At 49.3% G+C, this 10,002-nt stretch overlaps 1 pseudogene; it reads left to right on the top strand.

The window, feature by feature from the left end:
* Window positions 1-3,852: 3,852 nt before the first annotated feature.
* LOC146208468 (uncharacterized) lies at window positions 3,853-7,952 on the top strand (annotated as a pseudogene).
* Window positions 7,953-10,002: the final 2,050 nt, after the last annotated feature.

Here is a 10,002-nt window from a genome sequence, read left to right as displayed (position 1 = left end):
GGTAGATTAGGCGCGAGAGGAAAGTTCGGTTTTAGCTGCGAGGGCCCATTCAATGGTCTTCATGAACAAGTCGTGAAGCTTTTGCTTGCAAATTTCCCAGGTCACTAGCTCGTGCTCGTGATTTTGGAACCACGTGCGAGCAGTGCCCGCCAAATAGAAAATCAGATTGGCCAGCATGATGGTCGCGTCCCAGTGATTGTTCCTGCTGCATCGCTCGTATTCGTCCAGCCAGTCGTCAACGTCTGGGTGGTCGTCGCCATTTAAGATGGGAGGGTGGCGAATTTATGTGAATACGACTGGCTGAGGCGATGTGCCCGTGGTGGTAGGGGCTGCTTCAGAGGTCATCGTAGCTGTTTGTGGCGTCATTGGGATCCCAGGTAGGTGGCGGCCGCTGCGCAAATCCAGCTTTTTGCAGCGTAAATGGGCTAGTCGGTGCGTACGGGGACATTGATTGACCTCCACCAAGATGATACGGGGCAGAAGGCTTGCGCAGGAAACCACAGCAGGTGATGAGCAAGTGTTCACAGCACATCAGAGCAGAACGCAGCAGGTGTTCAGGCAAGCCCAACGGTTTCTTCAGCTTCGTCGTCTCTCACTCTATTTTCTATCGTCGTTCTCTTCGGTGACTTATACGTAACAATATAATAGCTCGGAAAACGGGGATGAGGGGTATATAAACACAGGACAAGTGCTTTTCCTGTGTATGTCTATTCCTTCGTCTCAGTTGTTCGTGCTATTATTTTTTGGAAGATGAATCACCAACACATCCGTCTATCTGTAGTGTTGACTATCGACCCGTTTCCTTTGATTGGTTTGGTTTAGTTTGTGGGGTTTAACATCCCAAAGCGACTAAGGCTATGGGAGGCGCCGTAGTGGAGGACTGCGGAAATTTTGATAACCCGGGTTCTTCAACGTGCACTGACATCGCACAGCACACGGGCACCTTGCTTTTCGCCTCCATCGAAAAGCGGCCGCCGAGGCCGGGAATTCGATCCCGCGTACTTTGGAACAGTAGTCGAGCGCCGTAACCACTGCGCCACCCCGGCGGGTTCGTTTCCTTTAAGTCTGCTTTGTTTGATCCGCATGCAAAGTGGAGGGCAATTTTGTACAGTTGTAACCAGATTTTTTACCCTTAGTACGTCTCAGTGCCTCGAAGAATTTTTCTCATGGATGAAAAATATATTGACAAGCGTTGAAGTGCAGGCTAGTTGGTTATAGATTTGGGGTAAACAGCGAAAAATATATGACTAGCTGTTGCTGAGCCTCAAATGGCTGCCTACAGCAAGTAAATGAAGCTAGATGCGCAACGTGCTTGTGCCCTGCGTCTGTGCCAGAGTACGGTTGAGTCTGACTTAATTTTTGAACTGAATAAATATTGTACAGAAAGTCTATCCCGCCTAAAGTTGAAACATTGAGCTTTCGTTTCTTCGTCCTACCGGTCAAAGCATGAACTTTGTTCAGTGAGCTTGCTGGAAAAAACAAACTGTCGCTTGAGCGTTTCTCTTGTTAAAACACCAAAAAAATATAAAATTAAGTTTCAAACTTCTTCAAAATAATCCCAAAGTTCCAATGTTTGTATTTATAACCTTGCAAACCATTTTCAGCTAATATAGCTGACGCGTGAGGTTCAGTTACGAATATACTAACAGGGCTAGCGATATAAATAATATCTTATGGAGCTATGAGCTCTCGTGTCTAAACAAACTATACCGTCATCACGTTATAAACACAATTATTGGAGCAATATTTGATTTAAAGCCATTCAAAATACTTACCTGGAGCTGCTTCTGCTACTGGCACTGGGTGCTGTGTTGCTACCACGGCTACTGCTGCTTGCTGATGCACCTCTATCAAACTCTAAAGATTGCTGGGTGATGCCGGGTTCTACACTGCCGCTGCCACCACAGCCAAATCCAAAAGAACTGGTCCCGCCGAAACCAACAAAACCATTGTAAGGCCCGTAGTTTCTATAATTGCCGAAACCGTCACTTGGCCCGTAAGGTCCAAAAGCTACAGAACTACCCATGCCACTACTGAAACCGCCATAGTCCCTGTTAAACCGGGAGCCACCTCCAATGCTTCCAAAACCGGGGTAAAAACCGTTATAAAATTCGTGTCCGTAGCCTATCCAGAACCATAGCTACTACCAGGGTTGTAACCGTTACCATAATAGAGGCCAGTTCCAGTGGGCCCGCTGAAGCTGAAAGTTCCATATCCGGACCCATGACTGCCACTAGAGCCACCACTGGAACCGAATCCGGAACCCGACCCGCTAGTAAATCCTCCAACTGCAGGAAAGCCACCGCTGCCACCTGAGAGCCAAGAGCCAAAGCTACCGAAAACACCCTGTCTTACCATGCTGCTGATAGGAAATCCGAAACCATGTCCGTGAATATAGGGAAAACCTAGTCAGGGACCATAACTTCCCCACATACTACCTCCTAACCCCTGGTTGCCATTGCCAAAGCCTACTGTAAAACCTGCATTGTTGCCGCTTCCTGGTTTTGAACCGCTAGAATGACGAATGCTAGAAAGACCGCCACTGCTAGAACCACCAGAGCTTCCTCCTAGTCCTCCGCCTAGACCGTTAGAAGATCCACTGCCGCCACCTGCGAGGCTACCAGCACTACTACCGCTGCCTCCTAGCCCATTGCCTAAACCACCACCAATGGACCCGACGCCGCTTCCAGCTCCTCCTCCGAGGCTAGGTCCCTGTCCTCCGGTGGTACGGATTTCTCCTACGATGTTTCCAGGTTTGAGTGCACCGCTTATTTCCAGCGGTGGGCGGGGCTCAGATCTAGCATAAGCTAGCGACGCTGAAATGGAATAGTAGGAGAAAATCAATTCGCAGAAGGGGATCATTTGTATCATTGAACAAATCGTAGCGCTCTTATATGGCTTCATGCACCTTTTTGTGTATTTTGAGTTATGTGTATTTTGAGTTGAACTCGGCTTTGCAACTTAAGCGTTTCATGTTTTGGTACGACTGGGTGGTTCGTTCGATAACTGTTCCTTTTGCATAACAATACAACGTGATGACTGTACTGAGAATTAATCGCATTGTGGAAAAACGTATCAACTGGCGTTTATAGCGGCTTAATGGCGGTGTTTCTTGCTGTTTTTCTGTATTTTAGACATTACTGATGCAGTAACGTTAGATCAATGAATTTTTGTACTCTTCTCAACGCGGACGTCTCACATGACTTTGAATCTGTCGAAGTTTACCTGAATGCAGCCACGTTGGAACGCTGGAAACTGTACGCACTCACTCCGCTGCGCTTTAAACCGGGCGTTCACCTAAACGTTCGTTTTCGAAGGTGCGACGCGTCAGCTTTATTGGTTCTCGTCGGGGGGCTCTAAGTAGACAAAATATGATACTAATTTAATCATTAATACCTAACTTGCACCACTATTATCATATATCATGACTCATAAGCAAACACCTGCTTTGGTGTCTTGTCGTCTGGGAGTAAAACTGCTGAACCCAAGAACTCGTCGTGACAGCTGCGGCCGCTTTCCGATAGAGACGATAAGCATGCAGCCCGTGTTATGAGCGATGTGAGCCCTGAAAAGTCCCAGATCGCCGAAATTTCCATAAATCCCCACTACAGCTTCTCTTGTAACGCGAGTCGATTTGGGACTTTAAGCTGTGGAAACCAAAGCAACAATCAGCAAACATCTTTTGAAGTGCCAATAATGAGCAGATGCATTGCACATAATATGGACATGTCAAAAGAACCGGAAAGTACAACACACGCATTACGCAAGGGCAGTCGGATGTCACAATCTCCATCTCCGACCCAGCCGTTCAAGCCAGGTTAATAGCCCGGGTGAAGGTGTTGTATATTTGGTTTCGGTTCGAGTTTGTGATCACCGGCCGCCAGAGGCACCAGTGTAGCTCTGTGTATATAAGTGACTGCATGTTGAAATAAAGGGGATTTTCTTGGTTGCTTGGCAGTCCGTGTACATCTGCGGCACACGCCGCTACAACATTGGCGACGAGGATTGGCCGATTTCGGGGGGCGTGACTTTCGCCGCTTGCTCTTCGGCGCCATGAGTGTTTCGGGACTCGCGCCACCGCCCCCGTTCCTGCCCGCGCCTGGCCAACCTGCTGTTGCGTGGCCGCAATGGTTCCGCATCTTCGAGAACTACCTGCTTGCTTCGGGTGCCTCCGACTGCACACCGGATCGTCGCAAGGCACTACTTCTTCACAGTCTCGGGGTAGAAGGTCAGCGCATATTTTACACCCTCCCATCTGTAGCGATCGCGGAGAACCGCGCATCCCTCCGAAACGCCGCGCGCCGCGGAGGATGAAGGGGACAAAAGTATTCCTTCTCTTCCGAGGTTGAGTAACCCAAACGGGTTGCTTGATAGCGCCACGTTTCCCTCTTCCCTCGCCGGGCGCATGAGCGCATCGCTAGGCGTCGCAGACGCGACGCTCATTGGCCGAAAAAGGACAAAGGGCGAGATGCGCCGAGATCGGCGGGAACCGGCTACCGCCGGGGAGAGACGACAGCGAGCCGCGACAACGGAAGGACGCAAGGTAAATACCTCCCCGCTATACTTCTTTGTTGTCGCCATCTTGCCCTTCGAAGTGTCAGGCCCCATCCAAAAGGATAGGGTCGCCAGCAAGACCTTCACCAGCATTCCTTTTGGGAAAACCCAATAAACATCTGGTTCCGGGCAAAGTCCTGTTCTGTGGTGTGTCGTACTTCGCATTACCACTTTGCGGCCGTGAGAACGGCTGCCCGTGGTGTGTGATCGCGGGAGCTCTGTGTTTGCGGCCTAGACCTCAGAAGAGGCTCGACGGCTTAGTAAGAACCCCCACACATCTTTGGACAACGCCAAGCTCGGTGAGCAAATTGCTACTGATAAAGCATCGGGCTCATGCGATGCAAGGCCTGAAGTATCATCGTATGATATCGCAGTGGCCGCTCTGCATGCTCATTTTTCGGCAACAAGCAATGTTGTTGCCGAACTGCATCGTTTTAGTAGGCGTGTCCAACAAGTTGGTGAATCAGTGAATGAGTACATCACTGCATTACGGGAGCTTTCTGCTACATGCTCGTTTCCTGTTGAGGAAGATTCGCTGCGTGACGAGTTCGTTGCGGGTATTTCGTCTCGGAGCTTGCGCGAACGTTTTCTTCTTGAAGGATCGTCTCTCTCGTTCGCTAGAGCGGTACTCCTGGCAAGGCAGTTTGAACAGGCGTACAATGATCTGTAAGAATTTCCTTCTGAAGTTGTTGGACGTATAAATACTCGTGGAAATACGCCTACGCGCACACCATATTCCGACGAGAGCTCGAAGCAGTCACACAGCCGCCAATCGCGTTGTTATCGCGGCGGTTAATCTCAGTACAGTGCGGCATCATTTCGCTGTCCAGCCAAAAGCAAGCGTTGTCACCATTGCGGTGTTATGGGTCACTTCCGCTCTGTTTGCAAGAAACGAGGCTCCGCTCCGGTTCGTGAGGTAGACAGCCAAAATTCTTCTAGCGAGGAAGTTTTGAGCATTCTGGCTGTGACGACGGCCGCTCGCTCCGCAGTTCACGTCACAGTTTCGATTGGCCGCACGGACATAACTTTCCTTGTAGATTCTGGGTCATCTGTTTCCATTGTTACACAGGACCTTTTCAAGCAGCATTTTGGAGACCACGTACTTTTTGCCCCAACAGTTCGGTTACTAGACTATTCAAAACAGCCAATTCCGGTTCGTGGCTGTTTCTTCGCTGACGTTACGTACAAACCTGACACAACAAGTCTTCTTTTCTATGTTGTAGAACAAGGCACCTCACTCTTGGGTATCGATGCCATGAAGGCGCTCGGGCTACAGATTGATGGGTCATCTCTTCAATGCCTTGAAACGACGCTAACGTCTAATTCTCGAAGGGAACAGCGCTCTGAGCCGACAAAAGCCGTGCAGGAAATTAACCTCCCAAAGGAATTAGTTGAAGAGTTTGGATCTCTTTTCGATCCAGGCCTTGGCCTCGCAAAAGGTTTTGTGCACCACGTCAAAACGCGATCCACAGTACAGCCATTCCAATCAAAACTTCGGCGCCTTCCGCTCTCACTGCGACCATTGGTCTCGGAAGAGCTCCGTCGATTGGAAAATATGGACGTGATAGAGTGGGTGGAGGCATCTGAATGGGTGTCGCCCATTGTGGTCGTTAAAAAGAAAGAGGGAGGTATTCGCCTCTGTGTAGACCTTCGACAAGCAAACAAAGCTGTCGTAGCAGACAGCTTTCCCCTTCCTCTTACAGAAGAGCTATTGCATAGTCTAGTGGGGGCAACAAATTTTTCTAAGCTAGACCTCGCATCAGCTTACCACCAGGTCATGCTTCACCCTGCGAGTCGCGATTTGACCGCATTTCTTACTCACGAAGGCCTCTTTCGTTTTAAAAGAGTGTGCTTCGGGCTGGCTTCCGCGCCCTCTGCATTTCAGAGTATGATGTCCAAAGTCCTGCAGGGATGTAAGGGCGTGCTTTTCTGTATAGATGATATTATAGTCTTCGGGCGGGACCGGAAGACTATAATATCATCGGAAGACGGCACACTGCAACAAATCAAGGCTTACATTAAATCGTCGTGGCCTACGCACAAATCCTTGCCGGGTGAGCTTCAACCTTTCTTCAAACTTCGCGATGAGCTTTCAGTGGTGGACAATTTGATTTTGCGTGGCGAACGCCTTGTGGTCCCCGCATCACTTACACCGCGGATAATTACCGCTGCTCATGAGGCCCACCCTGGAATTGTACGAACGAAAGCACGTCTGCGAGAAAAATTTTGGTGGCCAGCCATGGACAGGCAAGCCGAGCTAGCTATCCAAACATGCAGTATATGTCAGGCAGCGGACAAACGCTCGAAGGTTAGGGCTGTACCATTGAACCCGGTCCCCTTACCAAAGGAACCGTGGCTAAAGCTGGGAATGGACATTGTTGGCCCATTTGAGAGAGCGCCACACGATTGCCGATATGCTGGTCGACTACTTTTCTAAGTGGCCCGAGGTATATTTTTGCAACCAAGCCACAACACGCACAGTCACAAGCTTCTTGGTGTCAGTGTTCGCACGTGAAGGTTACCCAGAAGAAATCGTTTGCGATAACGGGCCACAGTTTTCATCTCGAGAGTTCCAAGCTTTTCTGCAGGATCGCGGCATCCGCTTGCGGCATTCGTCCGTATACTACCCCCAAGCAAACGGTCAAGTAGAACGGTTTAACAGAGTTTTGAAAAGTTTTGTTCAAGTAGCTACACTCGGGCAGCGTCCCTTACGCCAGACGATAACAGAATACTTGGGCGTTTACCGTTGCACGCCACATGCCACAACTGCAGTTGCCCCAGCACTTCTCCTGCATGGACGTTTCCCAAGAACTCGGCTTGATGTGGTTTGGTACCCGTCAGCCATATTTTCGACTGACCCTAGTGCAGAGCTACACCGCCTACGCGAGCGGGTGAAGCAAAAGCAACAATCCAGTAAACTCTACACAGACGCTCGCAGGGCCGCAAGGGAAACCAAAGTGGATGTTGGTGACCTTGTACGGGTACGGAGACCTACAACTACATTTAAAGGTGACTTCGCTTTTAGCAGCCCAAGGAAAGTGATAAGAAAGCAGGGGCAATCGTCTTTTCACCTTGATGATGGAAAAACGTGGAACGCTTCAAAATTGTCGAGGATGCCACAAGCTTCTGCATCCCTTTGTGGGTGGGGTGAAAGGAATGGTACAAATGATACCGCTACGGAAAGCAGCTCACCGCCTACCATGGACGGACCCGTTTCAGAAGCGCCAACCGGGTCTTCAGCTGTGGCTGCTGCTAAGCAGCAACCTATGCCACCAGTGACCTGCTGTGAACCGGAAGAGACTTCGCCTGCAGCCAGTGGGTTCTCTGAAGCATCGGGACCACAGCGTAGGGTACAGCCACCAAGGAACAGGCGACCCCCAGACCGCTATGGACACTAAGTGCAGAAGGACTCGTTGTGCTGCCGTGAACATGAATTTGTCACTCTCCGCACGAATGTTGTTGAGTTTGAAAGATGTGGACATTATTGAAGTGTATCTTGTTTTGTTTGTTTGTTTTGTTTTCTATATACTTTTGTATTAAGTGCTAGGACAAGCACGTTGTCGTTACTGTAAACATAATTCGGTAAACGAGCACTAACGTACTACCACTACTAAATTACTAACCAATGTAGCCGTTTTTATAAGGAAGGGAATATGTTGTATATTTGGTTTCGGTTCGAGTTTGTGATCACCGGCCGCCAGAGGCACCAGTGTCGCTCTGTGTATATAAGTGACTGCATGTTGAAATAAAGGGGATTTTCTTGGTTGCTTGGCAGTCCGTGTACATCTGCGGCACACGCCGCACGGCCGAACAGCTACTCCTTGCCGATATGAACTCTCGTTCCGCATCCACTAACCGCAATACTTTTACTTTTCCCGCCCTCGCCAGTATTTTATGCGCCAATAAAAGTCTCCACACAGGCATGCGTAATCCCGTAGCTCCCACATTATATGGATTAGTACACGATCTACGGATGTGAAGTCCATTGCTCTTAAAACAATCCTAGGACTAATTTTTGACTCGAGATGCAAGATTTCCGGCTGGTTTGATTCCCATCTCGAAGGTGATAATCAAGCCCCTGAGAACCCACCAATTTCAGGTGTCCCTGTAGATGTCACACAGCCAGCCTATCAGTCATCTGCCAACTACTACTTGCCAGAGGCATGATAAGATTTTGCTAACCAAACCAATGCTGACGAAAGATTTTCTGGAGAATGACTCAGTTAAATGCATACTACTTAGGACAGGTAGTAACCGCAGGCCCGGACCATGAAAAGGAAATAACAAGAATAAGATTGGGATGGAGCTCATTTGGCAAGCACTCACAGATTATGACTAGCAGCTTACCAGTATCCCTCAAGAGGAAAGTATACAACAGTTGCATATTGCCTGTACTCACCTATGGGGCTGAAACGTGGAGGCTAACCAAGAGATTTCTACTTAAGTTGAGAACAACCCAGAGGGCTATGGAACGAAAAATGGTAGGGGTAACATTAAGAGATAGAAAGCGTGCAGAGTGGGTCAGAGAAATAACTCAAGTTACCGACATTCTAGTAGAAATTAAGAAGAAGAAATGGACATGGGCAGGACATGTAGTGCGAAGAGGATAACCGATGGTCGCTGAGGGTAACAAACTGGATTCCAAGGGAAGGAAAGCGTAGCAGGGTGCGGCAGAAAGTTAGGTGGGCGGATGAGATTAAGAAGTTCGCTGGGGTCAAATGGATGCAGCTAGCACAGAACCGGGTTAAGTGGAGAAATATGGGAGAGGCCTTCGCCCTGCAGTGGGTATAATCAGGCTGCTGCTGATGATGATGAAATGCATACAGCAACGAATGCTCTCCACCTCGACGGATTGTTAAGCCGGCGAAAGGTCTTCCCTCTCGGTTGACGGTGATAGGTGCAACAGAAGGGCCTCGTGCCGGATCCAGGGAGACTTACTTTGCGACTGAAGGCTGCAGAGTTGAGCGCATGTCCATCAAATGAGCTACCTCCGTCCGATGCTAACTAAACATTTATTAAATCAAAATAAAACAAGCAGAACTAACGCACTTTTCATTACGTACAGACTACACGGCGCTGAGCCTACTATCGGCCACCGTCACGAACTTCCTCTGTACTTCATCCACGTTGTCTCCTACCTACGGCCCCAGGCGCGTATTAGCAAACAATATCTCGTAGGAGCACTCGAGCAGACGACGCTCTGGCGCGTGAGTCCTTTGAGCAGCGCCACCAGGCGACAAATAGTGGATATATTGTCTGAACGAATAAGAACATATTTAATGTCCACCGTTCCCGTCGCTTCCGGCAGACGAGCTGAACGGATCGCAAGGTCATGGACTCCAACGGAGCGGCGACAGCGGCCGTTGACGGCCGCGGAAACAGGATCGATGCAAGCGAAGATAAGGAATACCAGGGCCCGCTTGCACAAAACAATCTTAAGACTGTCTT

The sequence above is a fragment of the Amblyomma maculatum genome, chromosome 1 (assembly GCF_055883805.1).
Source record: "Amblyomma maculatum isolate TAMU_Amacu chromosome 1, ASM5588380v1, whole genome shotgun sequence".
NCBI classification, from domain to species: domain Eukaryota; kingdom Metazoa; phylum Arthropoda; class Arachnida; order Ixodida; family Ixodidae; genus Amblyomma; species Amblyomma maculatum.
Note: the sequence above shows the minus strand (reverse complement) of the source record. Positions and strands in the feature narration are given on the sequence as shown.